Source organism: Ahaetulla prasina, chromosome 3, assembly GCF_028640845.1.
Source record: "Ahaetulla prasina isolate Xishuangbanna chromosome 3, ASM2864084v1, whole genome shotgun sequence".
Classification (NCBI taxonomy): Eukaryota; Metazoa; Chordata; class Lepidosauria; order Squamata; family Colubridae; genus Ahaetulla; species Ahaetulla prasina.
Genome location: NC_080541.1, coordinates 81,845,492 through 81,867,543, shown reverse-complemented (window position 1 = coordinate 81,867,543; position 22,052 = coordinate 81,845,492). Strand labels below are relative to the sequence as shown.

Genomic DNA, 22,052 nt, shown 5'->3' with positions numbered 1-22,052 from the left:
AAGTTTAAAAGAGAATGCTTTATTCGCAATCCCATGCACTGCAAAACACCTCTTTCAGCCTTATCAATTAAGAGTCAAATGTGTAACTCTGATTCCATTAATAGAAATCTATCTTCCAAATCAGGAGAAATAATTGTTTTGTTTTACTTTGCACAGACCCTGTGTCAAGGGCTCAGAGAAACTGGAATAGTTTCAGAGAAGGAAAGCAGGAAATGAAATGCAACAAAAAGAAACTGAAGGAATTGTGAAAGTTTAGCTTTGAGAGGACAGAGGGTGGATATGCCCTCTTCAAAAATGTCACAGAAAAGAAAATCAAGACACGTTCTCTTGCCTCGCTCAGCATCCAGGATTTAAGTTACAAGAGGGCGGATTCTATTCATTAAAAAAAAAACCTTTCCATTTGTAAAAGTACTTCAAGACTGTAGTCATTATCCAAACAGGTGAGAGGCTTTCCTTTATTGGCTGTGTTCATGTAAAGACTAGACAACTATCTGTCAGGAATGTTTTAATTTGAATTCCAGCATTGAGCAACTATGCTGGACTCATTGGTCTAAATTATTTATTTATTTATTTATTTTGTCAAGCATGTAATAGGTAACAGATATAAATATAAACATGATTATGAATACATGAAATAGATACGAATAAAAGAGAACATTAGGACTGGGATGGTAGGCACACTTACGCATGCCCCTTAGAGACCTCTTAGGAATAGGGTGAGGTCGACAGTAGACAGTCTAAGATTAAAGTTTTGGGGGTTAGGGGAAGAAACCACAGATTCAGGTAGTGCATTCCAGGCATTAATGACTCTGTTACTGAAGTCGTATTTTCTGCAATCAAGTTTAGCATGGTTTACCATAAGTTTGTATCTATGGTGTACTCGTGTATTGTTGTGGTTAAAGGTGAAGTAGTCATTGACAGGTAGGACATTGTAACAGATAATTTTATGTGCTACGCTTAGGTCTGACTGAAGATGGCAAAGTTCTAAGTTGTCTAATCCCAAAATTTGAAGTCTGGTGGCATAAGTCAGGGGTGAAATCCAGCAGGTTCTCACAGGTTCTGGAGAACCAGTAGCAGAAATTTTGAGTAGTTCGGAGAACCGGCAAATACCACCTCTGGCTGGTCCCAGAGTGGGGTGGGAATGGAGATTTTGCAGTATCCTTCCCCTGCCAGGCCCACCAAGCCACGCCCACCAAGCCACACCATGCCCATCAAGCCATGCCCACAGAACCGGTTGTAAAAAAAAATTGAATTTCACCACTGGTATAAGTCCTAACCATGTATATGGATGATGTATATTCCGCATAGCTGTGTACATATTCTATTTTCAAATTTTCCAGCCCTCATCTACAATTATGTTCCCTCAGAAGGTCAGAGAGAGGACTAGGAACATTTCTGTAATAAAATTTATTTACACACATTGCTTAGTCCAAGCATAAAGACAGGGATTCTCAACATCCCTATAGATCCTTGTTCTATAACCAATTCATCAGGTAACCCATAGTGCCACCAAATTTTTGACAGACGGCAGCATCAGCATTCTGCCTCCTTTTCAGACATCGTTTGAGTTAGATTTACTTTCTGATACTGATACTTACTCCATCTTCTTGACTAGGGAGAAAGGGCAAATGCAGGAAGAAAGACAAGATCTCTCTGATCATCACCCGTCTGAGGTCATCTTCGTTACCTCTGATCAGGTCCTAAGAAATTGTGCAGTATTCTCACAATTGCCTCACAGAAATGTTAGAGCCAAGAATTAATAAGCTAGAGAGCTTCCCATGTGATTATCTTGAATACTCCATAGCCAGAATTAGGACTGTGATATATGTTCGTATTGCTGAACCATGCAAGTGTTGCTGTGCTGGAAAATACAATCTGTTCCACCTGGTATAACAAAGAAGAAGTTGTATGGATATGGATCGATCAGGAAAACTGATGGTGTAACTTTTAATATCCATTAAACATTCGTAAGTATAACTATTTAGAGATGAGCAGAACAGGCAGATCTCTGATATAATGAGGCCCACCTGAAGCCAGCCTGTTCTCCCAGCTCACTAAAACCTTATTAGAACAAATCTGTACTAGTGGTGGGTTTCCAATATACTTACCATTGACTGCCCCCCGCCCGTGTGCATGCTCACTTTGCATGTGCCCACGCCTTCCATGCGTACGCCCGGCCTTCCACACATGTGCTTTGCTCACTCATGCATCTTTTTTTAGCCACAAAAAGATGCCTAAATAGGAGGGCATAGAGCCGAGCCAGGGGTGGGGGCACTCGAGATCTCTGCTACCATTTCGTCCGAACCTGTATGAACGGGCTAAATACCACTTCTGATCCATACCCTTTGCTTTTGCTATTATGCATCATTCAAAACCCGAAATAGTTCATGCAAACAAAGGAGAAACTGTGGTTTGTGCCTTACTTTATGGGCAAGTTATTAGAAAGATAACAGAAATGTTTGAGGAAAGGAAGAATAGAGATGGATGGGAAAGAAGAGCAGACCAGTAAAGAAAGAACAAATCTGCAAGGTCGATAAGGATTAAGAAACATAGGATTTTATAATCGTCTAGAAAGCAAAGAAAGGCTAAGCAAGAATCAGAAAGAGAGAGAGAATCAGAATGAGAGAATCAGAATGAGAGAGAGAGAATGGGGAGAGAGAGAGAGAGAAAGAGAAAGGGGGAAAGAGAGAGAGAGAGAGAAAGAGAGAGAGGAGGGAGAGTGTCTGAAGGACCCCATCCCATCACTGGGAGTCCAGGCACTTCAGCAAGCGACGCGCTGGATTCGTATCAGTGGTCCGCAGGATTTAAAATTATGAACTTGGTGGTTCCTGAGGTCCAAAATGTTGGGGACCCCTGGTCTAGAAAGCATAGAAAGGCTAAGCAATAGAGGATAGCCACAAATTATTCAATGCCAAACTTGGTAATTAATATTTCTTCCTTGGATAGAAAAACTCAGAGTCAGGACACCACAATACTCTTTCATATTTACACCACTGCAGCTTGAACAGTAACTGTCATCTTAAGCAGATTTGACAAAGTATATAAGCTGGATATTAAAATCTCCTATTAATGCTGATCTCTAGAACCTTTGCCTCGGGAACAATGGAATTTGCAAAACCGTTGTATGCCATCATGAATAGCAATCAAAAAGCTGCTGCAGATTACGATTGCAGACTGTAAAAAATGGCCCCTTAAATTCTCACTGGTTTTTCAAACATGATGCCTCCTACAATAGATAATCTTGATATTTAAATACCAAATACTCATTGGTAGGATTTTCCCTGCTCAAAAGACTGAAATGAATTCCCTTCCTGATAAGAGTTCTTAATCTTGCCCTGAATGGGAAAGTAGATTTTTCAGATTGTTTTTTTTTAAACGGGCATTTGTTTGTGGATGGCAGTTCCCCAAAGCCTTGTACACTGCCAAACAACAGCTAATTTCAAACTTACATCCCTTTTCATTATTGTGCCATTGAACGGATAAATACTTTCCTTCCCCAGCTGAGAAAAATGACAAGGGAGTCGTGTTTGAAAATAGGCTAGCCTTACTATTGAGAAGAACTAATAAGTAGTTTCCTAACAGTTAGAACAATTAACCGGTGGAACAACTGGCCTCCAGAAGTTGTGAATTCTCTAACACTGGAAGTTTTAAGGAAGAGATTGGACAACCGTTTGTCTGAAATGATACAGGGTTTCCTGCCTGAGCAGGGGGTTGGACTAGAAGACCTCCAAGGACCCTTCCAACTCTGTTATTCTATTCTACTCTAAGATAATGTGCCAGTCTACTCTGATTTGAATTCAGAGGGCTCTTATATCAGTACTGGATTGCAGCACAAATTGAAGTGGAATTCAGCCGGTTCGGACTAGTTCGAACTGGTAGTGGCAACCTGCAGGTGGGCCTGCCCCCACCTGCCCGCCAGGGCACAAGCCTGTCCTATATCACTGTGTTTTTGATGCCGCACACATGTGCGGATGGCACACATGAGCAAATTGCTGTGTTGTTTGATGTTGCATGCATGCATGGATGGCACACATGAATGAATTCCCATGTTTTGTGACACCGGTGCTGGGCCAACCGGTTGCTACAGTATGTGAATCCCACCTCTGAGCACAAACATGCAAAGTCCCACATGGAAGTAATGGATCAACAGTGAAAGAATGTAAAGGAAGAAAGATTTATTTTTTGTCAAAATGCTATTCAGCCGTTCTCTGTAAGTGCTTCTCTGCCCCATTACCTTGGATCGTTGTTGTTCCTTTAATCAGACATTGCAAAGGTTGGGTCAAACCAGGCTGCTTTGTGGTCCCAAATCCTTTTACAGAGCCTTGCCCTGTTCTGTGAGTCACTCCATATCTGCTGACAAGAAGCCAGTCTGCTGTTTGGGCCCAATGGGGAGATTTCTGATTGCAAATACCACCTTCAGGAAATATGTACTTGTAACACATGTTACCTTTACTGATTAAAATGTCTCTAAAAATGAAAAAAGATTTTTGCATTTGGTACACTAGCTCATATACAAGTCTGTTTAATTACCGCAACAGTCACATGATTGAACAACTGCCTGGGGCAATTGTGGTTAAATAAAGGATGACCATCATGAGTGAACTCCTTGTCCCCTTCTTGTTCCTCTTTTTGTTGCAGTCACATTGCAATGGGGACTCAGTGTACCAATTCTAAAACAGGGAAATCCTTGATCTGGGCAGCATGATTACACTTGTTGGCAGCTGCCTCTTAATTTTTACTGAAGTAAAGGTGATCTCAGTGCAAACAAGCACTTTATAAATGTTGTACCAACTCAGACACAGAACCACTGCTAAAAAAAAACACTTTATCCAGCCCAATGCTTGAAATGGCACAGCTACCAGATTCAACATGCTTCGTTCTTCAAGAAGTGGGAAAGCATTCAATATGTCTATAACAGGGGTCCCCAACCAGCATTGGGCCACGGTATGACAGAAACCGGGCCGGACAAATAAGCTGTTGTAAGAAATATCCATCTGGGTTCAGTTCCAAGTGGGGACAAAGACACTGGAAACATGGAGGCTGCTTGGAAAGATGGTTTAATGGTGGACAGGATCACATGGCTTGAGTTCTTGAACAGAAAAGGGATGAGATCCTGTGCGCTCCCTGGCTTTATGCTTTTTCTGAGCTTTGAACTTTCTGGGGCACAGGAAGAGTATCCTGATTGGTTGTCAGACTCCCAGGGGGTGGGGGTCTTAGCTAGCCTTGCTGGCTGATGTAATCTTCCCAGGTGCCATGTGGTGAGTTTCTGTTGCTAGGTGGGTCCTATTGTGTTGCAGATGATGGTCCCATTGACAAAGGTGGGGGAGGATTGGGTTTCTGCCTCTGGACCATTGATAAAGAGGGGGGAGAGAGGAAGGTGGGAGCGGCTTTGTTTTTAAAACATGTTTCTCCATTTCTCCTCCAGGGAAATATATTCTGCCTTTTAAATATTTTCTAAAATATTTCATTCTTCTAGGAGGGAGGTGGGTGCTAACTTCCTACAAAGCGAAACCCCATCCATGGGATGCAGGCAGCACCCAAAACCCCCCCTCTGGTCTGCGAAAAAGTCTTTCATTTGCCTTTAGCTCTGATATCTTGATCAACACGATTTTTTGGGTTGTGTTTTTTTTTTTGCTAACAGATGCATTAAAAAGAAATACCCCTGCATTTTAAATGATTTTTTTTATCAGTTCTGGCTTTGAAACTGTCAACCAAAACATGAATACTGTAGATGCAACAGATAGGACTGTCTTACTTCAGTCCTATTTCCAAACCACACAGTTTAATTGGGGAATGGGGTAGGGGTGTGCTTTTTTTACAAACTCCTTTCATCTGCATTGTAGGAAGTTAAAACCCACCCCTCTCCTAGAGAAATGAAATATTTTAGGAAATATTAAAAGGGCAGAATATTTCCCCTAAAAGGGAGGCAGAAACTCAGCCCCCACCCCACCTTTGTCAATGGGCCATTAAGGCCTGGGCCAGTCTATTCAACATAACAAAGATTTACCTCCTTTAGGCAGAGCCATAGTAGGAATTGCCCAAAGCTCTTTCATTACATCATCACTCAGCAAGACTCAAATAAACTTAACAGAGAAACAACCTAAAGAGCTAGCAATGACTTCTGACAGCAACCAATCAGGATACTGTTCTGTGCCCCAGGAAGCTCAAAGCCAGAAAGGGTATAAAACCCAGGGATTCTCAGCATCTCTTCCCTTTTTGTCCAGGTCCTCAAAACCATGGGGTCCTGTCCAGTGGTGGGATTCAAGTAATTTAACAACCGGTTCTCTGCACTAATGATTTCTTCCAACAACCAGTTTGCCAAACTGCTTAGAAAGTTAACAACCGGTTCTCCCAAAGTGGTGCAAACTGGCTGAATCCCACCACTGGTCCTGTCCACCATTAAAAACTATCTTTCCAATGTTTCCAGTGTCTTTCTCCCCACTTGGAACTGAACCCAGAAGGATATTTCTTCCAACAGCATAAATGATCATTTGTAATGATCCAGCTAAGCCTCCCATGAGGCTAGGGCTAAATTCATTCCCCAGCCCAGCCCTCTCCTCTCGGGATGTAAATACTCAGAATTTCTTTCAAGGAATAGTTTCACATTCTTCATTCCCAGGACTGAGGCAATAGCCCAGAGAAGCCCCGAGGAAGTAGAACCTGTCTAAGAATCCCTATGGTTGTCTCCACAATAGTTTTCATCATCCTGAGTCATTGTAGGGTAAGAGGTTGCAAAAAAGAAATACTTAATTTACACACAACCCGTTGGTATTGTTGGAAGAAAAATCCAGTCTGGTTCCAAGTCGGGAGAAAGACGCTGGAAATAAAATGGAAGCTGATCAGAAAGAAGGACTCTGTTTATTGATGAGCAGAACCAACATCAGCATGTAGTGCTGGGACAGCTGACAAATTTGTTTGATGAGTACATGTATTTTATAGGGTTCTGAGATGCTGCTAGGGGGTTGTGCAATGTAATAAGCCTGGTGTCTTTTGCTATTCGAATGGTGGTGAGTTAATCCTATTATGTCCTAAAGGTCATGTCCTGTTCATAGAATTTGGTTGGGGGGGATGTAAATTTTAATCCCATCAACTGGAGCTGAAGGTGTTTTGCTTGTGAATAAACTGACCTGGATTTCTTAATGGCATAAAATATCCATCTCTAAAGACTTCAGGCATCAGCTGGAGGCTATTGGGGTTGCTTTCTGCCTTTGTTAAGATGTTTTCTCCTTTGGGGAAATATAATATTCTGCCTCTTTTAATATTCCCCAAAATATTTCATTCTCGAGGGGGGGCTTCCTACAGTATTTGGGGGGGGATCCACCTATAAACCATCTATGAAAACTCTTAATCATCCAAGTCATAGTTGTTCCAAAGGCCTTTTCAAATGGCAACTGGATGTCTTGAGCTTGTGCCACACCACAGCCACCCTCCCCTCCCAATTTATGTACAGCCTCCGCTGGGTTTCCCAGGGGCTCCAGCATCTCCTTGTGGTGCCCCCATCCTCCTTATTTGGAATTCCTTCTGCTTCCCACATAATTGACTTCTACCTATCTGTAGTTACAACAAAAATCAGAACTGCCTGGATTTCCCTCACTAAGCATGTGGTGTCCCATTTTATGACCGCATTGCTTAACCACAGCAATTCCAGCCATAACTCAAGAATTACCTGTATATTCTTTTTCCCCCCTCTCTTTTCTATTTTTCTTTTGATTTTTTTGATTTTTTGCATTTGCATTTGCACTTTCCCTTTTTTATTTTTAATCCTCTTGTTATTTTAGCTTGTATAAATTTTAATGTTTTATTATTGTAAAAAGGGTCCATTGGTCCAAGGAAATGAAGGCAAAGCTTCCAAGATGTACGTCATTAGTATGTCATCATCTGGTGCCATTCTGTGTCCAAAAGTCTTTTCTTCAGTCCTTTTTTTTTTTTTTTTTTGGCTTGGTCATATTCCATTCTTTATAATATCCCACATGAAAAGCTTTACAGAGACTTTTCTCTGATAAGAATCTTCCATGGTTATGGAACACTAGATAGGACATAAACCGTTTCACTGGAAAGCCTTGATTTGATTGTTTCTTAACGATCAAAATAAGCATGAATACATTAAAAGCTTGAAAAAGAGTTTTTCTTCTATCTAAACATGGACTTAATAATAATAATAATAATAATAATAATAATAATAATAATAATAATAATAATAATAATAATAATAATAATAATAATAATAATAATAATAATAATTTAATTTGTACACCGCCCTTCTCCCGAAGGACTCAGGGCGGTGAACAGGCAAGATAAAAACAACAGTCACATACATACAATAAAATATCAATTAAAAAACTTATTAAATTTAGCCTGAATTTAAATACCTTTAAAACTCAAAAACCTAATTTAAAAAATCTAAAACCCTAAAAACAACTAAAAAGTTCGATGTCAGTCCCGCACAGGTAAATAAATAGGTCTTAAGCTCGCGGCGAAAGGTCCGAAGGTCCGGAAGTTGGCGAAGTCCAGGGGGAAGCTCGTTCCATAGGGTAGGAGCCCCCACAGAGAAGGCCCTTCCCCTGGGGGCCGCCAGCCGACATTGCTTGGCTGACGGCACCCTAAGGAGTCCCTCTCTGTGAGAGTGCACGGGTCAGTGGGAGGCAAACGGTGGCAGTAGGCGGTCCCGTAAGTAACCCGGTCCTAAGCCATGGAGTGCTTTAAAGGTGGTGACCAACACCTTGAAGTGCACCCGGAAGACCACAGGCAGCCAGTGCAGTCTGCGCAGGATTGGTGTTATATGGGAGCTTCGACCAGCTCCCTCTATCACCCGCGCAGCTGCATTCTGGACTAGCTGAAGCCTCCGGGTGCTCCTCACGGGGAGCCCCATGTAGAGAGCAATGCAGTAGTCCAGGCAAGAGGTAATAAGAGCATGAGTGACTGTGCATAAGGAATCCCGGTCGAGAAAGGGGCGCAACTGGCGGATCAGGCAAACCTGATAAAAAGCTCTCCTGGAGACGGTCGTCAAGTGTTCTTCAAAAGACAACCGTCCATCCAGGAGAACGCCTAAGTTGCGCATCCTCTCCATCGGGGCCAATGACTCGCCCCCAATAGTCAGCCATGGTTGCAGCTGACTGTACCGGGATGCCGGCATCCACAGCCACTCCGTCTTGGAGGGGTTGACCTTGAGCCTGTTTCTCCCCATCCAGACCCGCACGGCTTCCAGACACCGGGACAGCACTTCAACAGCTTCGTTGGGGTGGCCCGGGGTGGAAAAGTACAGCTGCGTGTCATCAGTGTACAGTTGATAACTCACCCCAAAGCCACTGATGATCTCGCCCAGCGGCTTCATATAGATGTTGAACAGGAGGGGCGAGAGAATCGACCCCTGGGGCACCCCATACATGAGGTGCCTCATGGTCGATCTCTGCCCCCCTGCCAACACCCTCTGCGACCAGTAGAAGAGGTAGGAGGAGAACCACCGATAAACGGTGCCTCCCACTCCCAAACCCTCCAACCGGCGCAGCAGGATACCATGGTGGATGGTATCAAAAGCCGCTGAGAGATCTAGTAGGACTAGGGCAGAGGAATAACCCCTATCCCGAGCCCTCCAGAGATCATCAACCAACGCAACCAAAGCTGTCTCCGTGCTGTATCCAGGCCGAAAGCCGGACTGGAACGGGTCTAGATAGACCATTTCATCCAGGAACTGGGGTAACTGACATGCCACCACATTCTCTACAACCTTCGCCACAAAGCAAAGGTTTTGTTTTTTTTTGTTTACATTTATACCCCGCCCTTCTCCGAAGACTCAGGGCGGCTTACAGTGTATAAGGCAATAGTCTCATTCTATTTTTACAAAGTCAACTTATTGCCCCCCCAACAATCTGGGTCCTCATTTTACCTACCTTATAAAGGATGGAAGGCTGAGTCAACCTTGGGCCGGGCTTGAACCTGCAGTAATTGCAGGCTTTGTGTTCTTAATAACAGGCTTTACCAGCCTGAGCTAAACCGGCCCCTAGGTTGGAGACAGGACAGTAATTACCTAAAATGGCCGGGTCCAGGGAAGGCTTCTTGAGGAGGGGTCTCACCACTGCCTCTTTCAAGGCGGGAGGAACAACCCCCTCCAACAAAGAAGCATTAATAATTCCCTGGAGCCAGCCCCGTGTCACCTCTTGTGTGCCCAGCACCAACCAGGAGGGACATGGGTCCAATAAACATGTAGTGGCATTGAAGCATTGGTGAGGAGCCCATTATGGATTCTTCCTTATTAGCAGAAACCACTTTGAAACTGAGTGCAGAAAATAATTAGCCTGGCTTTTTTGCATTTATATTAGAAAGAGGAAGTGGGCAGGCTAACTATTAACCCTGACAACAAGAAAGGCGCCATTATTACACCGACTCTCCTCCACAGAGGTCATGAAAGCGCTCAAGGTTGTTCCTGTCCTCCTTTCACTGATCTGCACCACTGTCAGCGTCACCATATGGCCTATACACATAATCTGCAAGGACAATAAGTTGGAAATCAGCTACAAAAGCTGTGGTGAGAGCTTATACTTTTGTTTAACTTTTTACGATGACCTTATTTTGTACTAGCAGCTAGTGCTGTAGGCTGTGCAATAGACTGTTTGCTAGACGTATTTGATACTTCAGGTCTTGATGAAGACTGGTTTGGGGCAATTCTCTTTCGGCACATTCAATTTCCATAGGATTAAGAAAATACGAATAAGACATGATTATGAGGACTCAGATTGTTGGGGCCAATATGCTGACTCCGTAAAACCACTTAGAGTGGTCTGTAAAGCACTGTGAAGTGGTATATAAGTCTAAGTGCTATTGCTATTGCTATGATGTGCAATGGTAACAGAAAATAAATAATGGGTGACAGACCTGCTCATTTTAACCTTATCATATATTCTCCCAGTCTAACATTTCAAGTAATGCTTGAAGCATTTTTAATAAATAGAATTCTGAACTGGTGAATGGAGCTTTAATGTAGATTCATCTTACACGAACCACCAACACCCACTCCAAATACTCAGAATCATCTAACCATCACATCCATCCCACTTGGAATGGGGAGAATCCTGATTTTTCCGTCTCCTCCGCCATCTTCTCCTTTCCCTACCTGCGTAATAAACAAGGCAGTGGAGCTGGTGAATAGTGGAGCTGGTGAATAGCGCAAGGGCCGGTGAATAGCGCAGGCTGGTAAAGCCTGTTATTAAGAACACAAAGCCTGCAATTACTGCAGGTTCAAGCCCGGCCCAAGGTTGACTCAGCCTTCCATCCTTTATAAGGTAGGTAAAATGAGGACCCAGATTGTTGGGGGGGCAATAAGTTGACTTTGTAAAAATATACAAATAGAATGAGACTATTGCCTTATACACTGTAAGCCGCCCTGAGTCTTCGGAGAAGGGCGGGGTATAAATGTAAACAAAAAAAACAAAAAAAACAAAAAAGTCATGCAAATCTGATATTTCCTTTCCATTTTCAGTCAGTCTGAATCAGGTTTAATGTGTAACTCAGGAAGGAACCATGTCCTCAAAGGCGAGTCGCCAGGCTCCCCCCATGCAGTGAGCTTCTTAGACTGGCAGCACTTCCCATAGACAGTTGGTTTTTCTAATCTGCTGGCAGAGAAAAGGAGCAGCCACCTCTGAAATGAATGAAAATGAATCTGCTTGGCAGTGGCACTTTCCAAAGCTTTCCAGCTTGACTGGCTCTGTGCCTCAGCTGCTGCCCTGATGCAGAGGGGATGAAGGGAATGAGCTTCACAGACATCTCATTCATATGAGGCACATGATATGAAAAGTGATCAGCAGCACATGAAAGCCCAAGTGTGTGTTTGTTTGTTTTCAAATTCATCCAAATACAAAAGCTGCCGTCTGTGAGTTTGCCTCCTTCCCTGAAGCTCAGGCTCCGCTTTCTGTACCTTCGCGGAAATTAAAACAAACATGAAAACAACAACGAGGGACACAAGGAGTAAATAAATATTTGGAATGAAATCTTTTACTAGTCAGTTCCTAGGAGACAAAGTCAGCTTTCAATTATTATAAGCGGATCTCCTGTAGTAGACACAGGACAGCTTAGCATTCAGGGGGCAAAATAAAGGAGGCTGCTTTTTATGAGTCAAACGATGACTTCATTTTAGTTAAAATGCTTGTCTACGCCATCTGTCTGTGTATCAATACGTGCCTGCAATCCATTTCTGAGCGCCCTCAGGAACTGACATTCTTCATGTGATCCATGAAGAATGGATCACATGAAGAATGAAGAATGGATCACTTTTATTGCTAAGATATGGACCCAACTTAAAATAGGAGCCATTTCTCCTGAAGAAATCACATAACAAATTCACCCTCACAGTAGGCATACACACAATCCATTGGTTCATTTACAAGGCATGGCATGGCACGGCACGGCACGGCACGGCACGGCACGGCACAGCACGGCACGGCACGGCATGGCATGGCATGGTGCAGCGCAGTGCGGCACAGCACAGAGCAGCACAGAACACAGCAGAGCGGAACAGAGCGGAGCAGAGCAGAGCAGAGCAGAGCAGAGCAGAACAGAACAGAACAGAACAGAACAGAACAGAAATCAAGCAGGAAACCCTATTCTATTTCGGACAAGTGCTTATCCAGTCTTCTTAAAATCCTCCAGTGATGAAGCACCCCCAACTTCTGAAGGCAAGCTGTTCCACTGATTAATTGTTCTCACTGTTAAAAAGTTTCTCCTTAATTCCAGGTTGTTTCTCTCCTTGATTATTTCCATCCATTGTTTCTTGTCCTGTTTTGGAAAACAAGTTGACTTCCTCTTAAACTACAGCTATTTATTTGTCACAACAATATATGTAGGTATCATACAAAAAGATTATATAGTATATAAACACTTATATGAGTAAATATAAGGAGGTATAAGCATATATATATATATATATATATAGGAAGAAGAAAAGAAAAACAATAGGACAGGAACGGTAGGCACGTTTGTGCGCTTATGCACGCCCCTTATGGTCCCCTTAGGAATGGGGTGAGGTCAGTAGCAGCTATTCTTTTTTACTTTATTCCCTCATTTACATGCCCCAAATAAAGAAAAGAACTGGAAATCAGGCTTTTATACATATATACACATTTTTGTGTTTAGCTGAAATGTCATGTAATTCAAGTGAATGCAATCTTATGTTCACCAACTTGGAAACAAGTCTCACTGAAATTCATGGGATTATTTCTCAGTAAACATAGTTATGCTCAAGCTGTACATGTTTTTGTAAAGGATTACTAGGCAGAGCCTGTCTTCAGAAAGCTGGAGATTTTTTTTTAAATTTGCATTTTATATCCCGCCCTTCTCCGAAGACTCAGGGCGGCTTACACTAAGTTAGCAATAGTCGTCATTCATTTGTATATTATATACAACGTCAACTTATTGCCCCCAACAATCTGGGTCCTCATTTTACCTACCTTATAAAGGATGGAAGGCTGAGTCAACCTTGGGCCTGGTGGGACTAGAACCTGCAGTAATTGCAAGCAGCTGTGTTTTAATAACAGGCTATCTTACAGCCTGAGCCACCTTATTATATTTTCCCAATATAATAAGTTTAACTTTGGGACTCAGTGTTTCTTGTATGTAAATATATTGCAATAGGCTTAAAAAAGTATTTTTAAACTCCACAGATTGGGTACTGAATACATAAAATGCACAAAGTGACTTTAAAGTAGCCTTCAATTTATTTGGTAATGTCATTTGTTCTTTTAATCAATGGGCATTATCAAAATGACTGTGAATTATCTAAATGAGTCACGATTGATATACTGAGTTTATACTTGATTGTTCAACCAGACAGCGGTAGCCAAGTGACTAGCAGTGATAAAAATAAAATATAGAAAATCACTTTATTTAAAATCATAATAAAAAGTGTTTGGGGTTTTCTTAATCAAAAACCTAAAATTATAACGCTTCAAAACTCAGTTTATTCACCAAAGGCTGGTCAGGTACGTTTGCGAGACAGTGATAGTCAAGAGAACTTGTCAAAAAAAATCTTTAAAAAAAAAAAAGTTAGAAGCTAGTTCTCTCTAATCTCCCAATGTATTAGAATTACAAGCCCTCAAATTCCCAAATGGCACAGATGATGCAATCCCAACAGTTCTGGAGAGCAGCAGCTGCAGATGGTTACAAATCTACCTGCTCTTGTATTGGGAGAGGCCCATCTTCAATTCAGATTCATCTTCCTTTTGGCAGGTCAGGTCACAAACACGTATAAAAAACCCCAAACCAAACCAAACCAAACCAAACCAAACCACAATGGATATATGCAAAGGGTCATAGAATCTAGGCTCATTAACCACAGTGTCACTGACCAAGGGAACTGCTGGCATATTTCAGATTTGTCTTTCTCAGAGGCCAGGGTTTAGATTAAACTCTGTCATTTAACGTGAAGTATCACCCAGTGCTATTTCCAGAAATCAACATCATGGCAGCAAGAAGAAGAATATCCATAAGCTTCAAGCTTCGAAAATGGCTCCCAAATGTGTCTTTAAGAAGATTAGGTCCTAGATGGTTTTAGAGATCATGTGAGAAACAAATCAGGCTGTGTCAATACAGAACAACTTATAAAGCTCCCAGATATTGGATGATACGTAGGATTGCATCGGATTAGGTAGCTGTGGATCCTACTTTGAAGGAGATCTTTACTTGAAGATCTGTCAGTATGAGCATATTTGGCTATTTTAGGTGGACCAAGATTGTAGATGATGGATTTTTTCTTTTGAAACGAAATACAAAAGTGTTGTATTCATATAGGCAACTGAAAGATACTACCTAAAGTAAGCTCAAAACTTCACTGCAGACTTTTGGGGGAGGGGAAATAGCAAATCAAGATGAAAAGCCTCTGCATGGCTATCATTAAGATCCAGCTGCAAAACCACCAAAAATGTTATTGTTTTTAAATTATTTTTATTGTTTTAATTGTTAGTATAGTTTCGAAACCGTAAGCCACCCAGAGTCATTCACTGAGATGGGGTAGCTATTTCAATGAATGATTCTGAATTTTATAAATAAATGAATAGAATAGAATAGAATAGAATAGAATAGAATAGAATAGAATAGAATAGAATAGAATAGAATAGAATAGAATAGAATAGAATAGAAACTGAAACTGAATAAATGAAATTAAGGGGAAAAAGAATAAGCATGAGCCCAATTTGTCTTTATGAGAAGCATCTGTTGGGATTGTTTTCTTTTTTTGTAATACTTGTAACACATGTTATCCTTACTGATTAAAATGTCTCTAAAAATGAAAAAAGGTTTTTGCATTTGGTACACTAGCTCATAGACAAGTTTGTTTAATTACCGCAACAGTCACATGATCGGACCACAATTGCTTAGGGCAATTGTGGCTAAATAAAGGATAACCATCATGAGTGAACTCCTTGTCCCCTTCTTGTTCCTCCTTTTGTTGCAGTCACATTGCAATGGGGACTCAGTGTACCAATTCTGACACAGGGAAATCCTTGAACTGGGCAGCATGATTACACTTCTTGGCAGCTACCTCTTAATTTTTACTGAAAAAGTCCACACTGAAATAAAGGTGATCTCAGTGCAAACAAGCACTTTATAAATGTTGTACCAACTCAGACACAGAGCCACTGCTAAAAAAAACCACTTTATCCAGCCCAATGCCTGAAATGGCACAGCTACCAGATTCAATATGCTTCGTTCCTCAACAGGAAATAGAAGAGGAAGAAGGGGGAAAGCATTCAGTATGTCTATAACAGGGGTCCCCAACTGGCACTGGGCCGCAGTATGACAGAAACCGTGCCACACAAACAAGTAAAGCCCCATCCATGGATGCAGGCAGCATGCAAAACCACCCCCCTCTGGTCCGCGGAAAAACCTCTCTCCATAAAACCGGTCCCTGGTGCCCCAATGGTTGGGGACCGCTGGTCTATAAACAATTAGGGCTTAGTGGCTTTACTGAGGTAGTGTTGTGCCTCGCCCGCCCTCCTCTCCACAGCCGGGCCCCTCCCATCTCCTGCTATCTCAGCCAGAGACTGATAGTGAAGAAGAATGGCCTGGCATGCCTCCAGCCCCCAGCCCTGGCACCATGCCCGGACAGACTGCGCAAACAAACCTCCCTCCTATAGCATGTGAGCATGAAGCCAGCCACGAGCTAGAATTGCCGGCAGCTGAGCAGGAAGACAAAAGGTGGGCTGATCCCCGCTTCCGGAGAATGGAGAGGTGACATCAGCAAAAGGAAGGGAGGGGCAGGCCTGGATAAGTGCTGAGTCATGGAGCCACACCCCATGGCCTATATAAAGGATCTGCTTTTTGGCATTCCTTGAGTCAGGCAAAGTCTCATCTGGTTGCTGAAGTCACACCTTGGATTCCTGCCTGCCCTGAGAACTCTGACAGGAATTTGGCAAAGCTGCAGAGGCTTTGTGGCCACGTTTGATACAGACATCCCAGACCCGGCCGTCAGAGGAGGAGTGGGACACAACAGGTAGGGACCCTTTAGATGCACTATGAAAGGTACAAGCAAAAACACCCCGACTCACATCACTAAGTGGAGATTTTTGCCTCCAAAGTCTTGCCCTTGTGACAGTATAGAAAAGGTGTAGCCAACCAGTGGCCCATGGGACAATGCAGCCCTGGACAGCTATTAATGTGGCCCCCACAAGATTGTAAACTTTTAATATTATTTATATATAAATATACATTAATTATATTATATATTGTCTATGTGGCCCAGACAATTCCTTTTTACTCAATGCATCCCAGGGAAGCCAAAAGCTGGGACATGCCAGAGTAATTTAGCAGAGTCAGAGAAGAGAATTCAATTTGCTAATATCTTGCCATCATAAGCAAGGTTTTCCTAAATATGCTTATAAGGCTTGTTGTTGTTAGTTGCGAAGTCACGTCCAACCCATCGCAACCCATGGACAATGTTCCTCCAGGCCTTTCTGTCCTCTACCATTCTCTGGAGTCCATTTAAGCTCATGCCTACTGCTTCAGTGACTCCATCCAGCCACCTCGTTCTGTCGTCCCTTTCTTCTTTTGCCCTCAATCTTTCCCAGCATTAGGTTCTTCTCCAGTAAGTCCTTCCTTCTCATTAGGTAGCCAAAGTATTTCAATTTCATCTTCAGGATGAAACTTATAGTTTATAAGGCTACAAGTCTCTTTTTTCATGATTATTCTTTTAATTTTAGAAGATCTTTAAAAAGATCTTTAAAAACCAAGAAGAAAAACAAAGAAAAATGAGATTTATAAGCATTACAAGATTAAATTAAAAAGGCAACTGTATATAAAAATAACTGATATCCATTTATAAATTCAGAACATTATTAAAAGTTATATAACAATTAACAACAGCAGACAGTCTGATATGAATTATAAGTCACAATGAGAAATTACCAAAACAAATTATGTCTAACCTAAGAATTCTGTTCTTATTTTGCAAATCAAAGATAAGCAAAAATTTTAAAGCCACATTTTCATCTTATAGAATTGTAATCCAAGCATGATTTCTCAGTTGAATTCTGTTTTTCAAAGGTTCTTTGAGGGAGAAAAGGAGATTTAAAAAAAAATAATAAAGATGGCAGCCAGAGCCACACAGTCAAAGCTGCATGGAATGCACATAAAAAGAAGCCGGGTCTTCAATCATGACATTACGGCCACCATCTAGACATTTTTTTCCCCATCTTTTCCTGATGTCAATACTTAAAGCCTAAACTGTGTTTTTCCTTATATCACAAAGAATTTGGGCAGAAAGAGACTGAGTTTCTTCCTAATGTTTTGTTTCCCAGACTTAAGCATGTTTTTGTACATGTTGTTCTAACCATCTCTGCATAGGTTCTCCAAGGTCACCCCTGGGCCTCTCTACCCATGGATACCCTGCCCACACCACTTGATCCTTGAGGCAAAAGACAAAATTGTATGTGCCTTCTCCTTTCCATTTAGAAAGTCAAAGCATTGGTGATCGGATACTGCCTTCTACTGTTCTCAACCAGTGTACACAAGTACACAAGTAACTGTTGCATGTTAAACTAACCAGAATGAGAAATAATGCCTTTTTAAGTTGGAATACAAAGGGAGAAGAACAGAAACAGAAGTCAGAGCTGCCAGGAAGTAATATCTCAGGAGAGCTTATTTTATTCATTTATTGATATCCAGAATTGGAGCAACATTTGAGAGTTTTGGTCTCAGGAGCCAATTTAATTTAATTTAATTTAATTTAATTTAAATATAAAATAGTTTTGCATTAAAGTTTGCTGGCTTCTTGTTATCTGAGTATCTTTTTTCTGGCTTTGATTTTGAGCAAAGCTGCCTGTATTATAGCAAACAATCCCTATGGGTTTCTCACTTGTTATTTTTTTAGTTGCAGCGTTATTTTCAGCAGTAGTATTCGCATTTTAGGATTTAAAATTTACTGTAACCAATAAATAGAATGATTACCATAAGCATATATACTGTCTTTTCAGAAAAAGTAGGCTTTTTTCCTCTCTTATCTTTTTTCTTTCCACCTCATTGGTACTTCATTGTTACAGAGTAGTTATTGGGATAGAAAGGTTCAAGAAGGAAGCAGTCTGGTTTAAGGGGCCTAGATCAGCCAGAACTTAAATAACTTAAAACTAATTCCACTACTTCACCCTGTTCAATGATAGGACTCTTGTCTTGAGCAAGTGAAATGTATTTCCAGTTCTAAATTTTAAAAGTACAGGATAAGTAAAAGTACAGTGATAAATTTATCACTATGATAAATTTAGGGAACACTGCAGGTAATTTATTTCCCTAGCTGGCATACCAGTGATGAGAAAACATTTTAGATGTGATTTTTTTAAAAAAAAATATTTGTAGTCATTTCCACACCAGGACTGTGAATAGAATTAATAAAAGGGTATCTTATTTAGGTCTTTGGAAGCAGAAAGCACTATGGAAATGCAAAGAATTAGTCTATTGTGTTTCATTTTCAATTCTGCTCTATTATAGCAAGAACCTGGAAAAACAGTAGCTAAAATAATCCACCGCCTTCCCATTATTTAACTATTCCCAGGAGTGGAATAGGGAACGGCCAAAAGCATTGATGCATTCTGCAGAGTAATGGGGCACAACCCCCAACCAAACTATGTGAACTCAACCAGATCAATGTCTGGAACATATGCTATTAATCTACTGGAGATTGTTTCCCCAAAAATCATTTAAATCAATAATTTGTTAGAAAATTATCAACTAACTGTCCAAAAGTATTGAACCTGGAATAGCATGGGAATGAGCGAGAAGGGGGAAAGGAAAATGAAATGTTTCATTTGTGATTTCAATATGATGATTGGGGCCTATTGTGTTGTCATCATAGAAACATCAGATATTCATTGTGTAGGATTTCTACTACTTGGAAAAACTTACTTGTTCAAGTAAACAGCTAAAACAGAATGTAAAGGAAGAATGGACAATTTCTTAATGCACAAAGACTAACACATTCTAGCTTTACAACTGAGGGTTGCGATGGAGAGAAATATCAAGGTCAGTGGTGAAATCCGGCCAGATCTATCTGCCTCGTGCAAGGTGGTAGGACCAGCGGTGGGAGGCTCCGCCTTCCTGCCGGGACATCATTATTTCCTGTATTTGACCCTCTGCGCATGCACAGAAGAGGCACACGAGCTCACATTTCTGATCCGGTAGAAAAGGTAAGTGCATTTGGCCGCTGATCAAGGAATAGTAATAATGTCAAAGACAGAGATTCTCAGGGAAATTTAAAAGGATGAAAACAGCAAAACTCCAACGTATTATTCCTGTGAAAGTATACCCCTAAAGATAATTCAGTTGTAACAATTTTGCAGAATTGAGACTCAGAGACCATAAGAATGTTAGATGATCTATGGAAGACCCACCCTTAACCAATTAAATTGGTGATTTGTACAGCTAAATAAATTTTGCCCTAATGTCAGTCTTCATAGATGGGGATCTTTTAGTAATATGGTTGAAGCATGGAGAACCTCAACTATGATTGATAAAATATTGTACTTTGCAAGGAACTAATATGTAGAAATGAAGGTGAGAATAGTATAATGGTTAAGGTATTAGGCTGGTATCAAAAAGATCTTGATTCAAGTCTAGCCTCAACCACTGTCAAGCGCAAGTAATCAGATCCACATGTGAAGGTCCAAGTTGACTACTTTATTGTAGTCTACCTATAAGAGGGGTCCTCAACCCTCAGTCCTTGGACTGGAACCAGTCCGTGGCATGCCAGAAACTGGTCCGTGCAAACAAGGAAAGCCCCATCGTAGGATGCAGGAGAAACCACGCCCCCTCCAGTCTGCAGAAAAACCTCTTTCCATGGAAACGGTCCCTGGTGCCCAAAAGGTTGAGAGCCACTGACTAGACTGGACTGGACTGGACTAGACTGGACTGGACTGGAATAGAATAGAATAGAATAGAATAGAATAGAATAGAATAGAATAGAATAGAATAGAATAGAATAGAATAGAATAGAATAGGAATGACAGAGTTGGAAGGGACCTTGGAGGAGCATTTAAAACTTCTGGAGGCAAGTTGTTCACCCTGATTAATTGTTCTAACTGTCAGGAAATTTCTCCTTAGTTCTAAGTTGTTGTTATTATTATTATTATTATTATTATTATTATTATTATTATTATTATTATTATTATTATTATTATTTTATTCGATTTTTATACCGCCCTTCTTCCGAAGGACTCAGGGCGGTGTACAGCCAATATAAAACAAACAATACAATATACAATTAAAACCTGAATTAAAAAAATTTATTACACCATTGGCCTAAAATTTTAAAACATATTAAACTAAAAACCCATTAAAATTCATAATAAAAATTTAAAAACCCAATAAAAACCCAATAAAATTTAAGCCAGCCCCGCGCGAATAAATAGATGTGTTTTCAATTCGCGGCGAAAGGTCCGAAGGTCAGGTATTTGGCGTAAACCAGGGGGAAGTTCGTTCCAGAGGGTAGGAGCCCCCACAGAGAAGGATCTTCCCTTGGGGGCCGCCAGCCGACATTGTTTGGCGGACGGCACCCTGAGAAGTCCCTCTCTGTGTGAGCGTACGGATCGATGGGAGGCGTGCGGTAGCAGTAGGCGGTCCCGTAAGTACCCAGGCCCTAAGCCATGGAGCGCTTTAAAGGTAGTGACCAAAACCTTAAAGTGCACCCGAAAGACCACAGGTAGCCAGTGCAGTCTGCGCAGGAGTGGTGTTACATGGGAGCTACGTGAAGCTCCCTCTATCACCCGCGCAGCTGCGTTCTGGACTAACTGAAGCCTCCGGGTGCACCTCAAGGGGAGCTCCATGTAGAGAACATTACTTCTCTCCTTGATTAGTTTCCATCCACTGCTTCTTGTTCTACCCTCAGGTGCTTTGGAGAATAGTTTGACTCCTTCTTCTTTATGGCAACCCCTGAGATATTGGAACACTGTTATCATGTCTCCCCTAGTCCCTCTTTTCATAAGACTAGATATATCCAGTTCCAGCAACCATTATTTATATGTTTTATCCTCCAGTTCCCTAATCATCTTTGTTGTTCTTCTCTGCACTCTTTCTAGAGCCTCAACATCTTTTTAAACCATGGCAACCAAAATTGAATGCAATATTCCAAGTGTGTCCTTACCAAGGGATTATAAAGTGGTATTAAAACTTCATGTGATCTTGATTCTATCCCTCTGTTTATGCAGCCTAAAACTGTGTGGCTTTTTTGGCAGCTGCATCAAACTGCAGGCTCATATTTAAGTGAGAGTCATCCCTCTCACAGTCACCACTATTGAGCAAGGTACCACATATACTGTACCTGTGCATTTTGGTTTTTCTTGCCTAAATAATACACCTGAATCTCTCCAGACTGCTTACCTTCTCTTGGGAACAACCAGAGAAAGCCTCGTGGAACTATGGGAGGCTCAGCCCTAGGTTTCTTGTCACTATGCAAGGCAGTAACTGAAGGCAATATATACCTTGCTTCCCCCAAAATAAGACCCTGTCTTATATTTTTCTGAACCCTGAAATAAGCGTTTGGCCTTATTGCCATGCACTCAAAAGCCCGATTGGGCTTATCAGGGGAT

At 41.4% G+C, this 22,052-nt stretch overlaps 1 protein-coding gene across 1 annotated transcript in view; it reads left to right on the top strand.

Annotated features, from left to right (window-relative positions):
• Positions 1 to 432: 432 nt before the first annotated feature.
• LOC131194653 (lymphocyte antigen 86-like) overlaps positions 433 to 22,052 on the top strand; it is a 38,982-nt gene continuing 17,362 nt past the window's right edge. The window contains exon 1 of the mRNA XM_058175896.1: positions 433 to 440. The gene's annotated coding sequence lies outside the window, so the exon portion shown is untranslated. The remainder of the gene's footprint in view (positions 441 to 22,052) is intronic.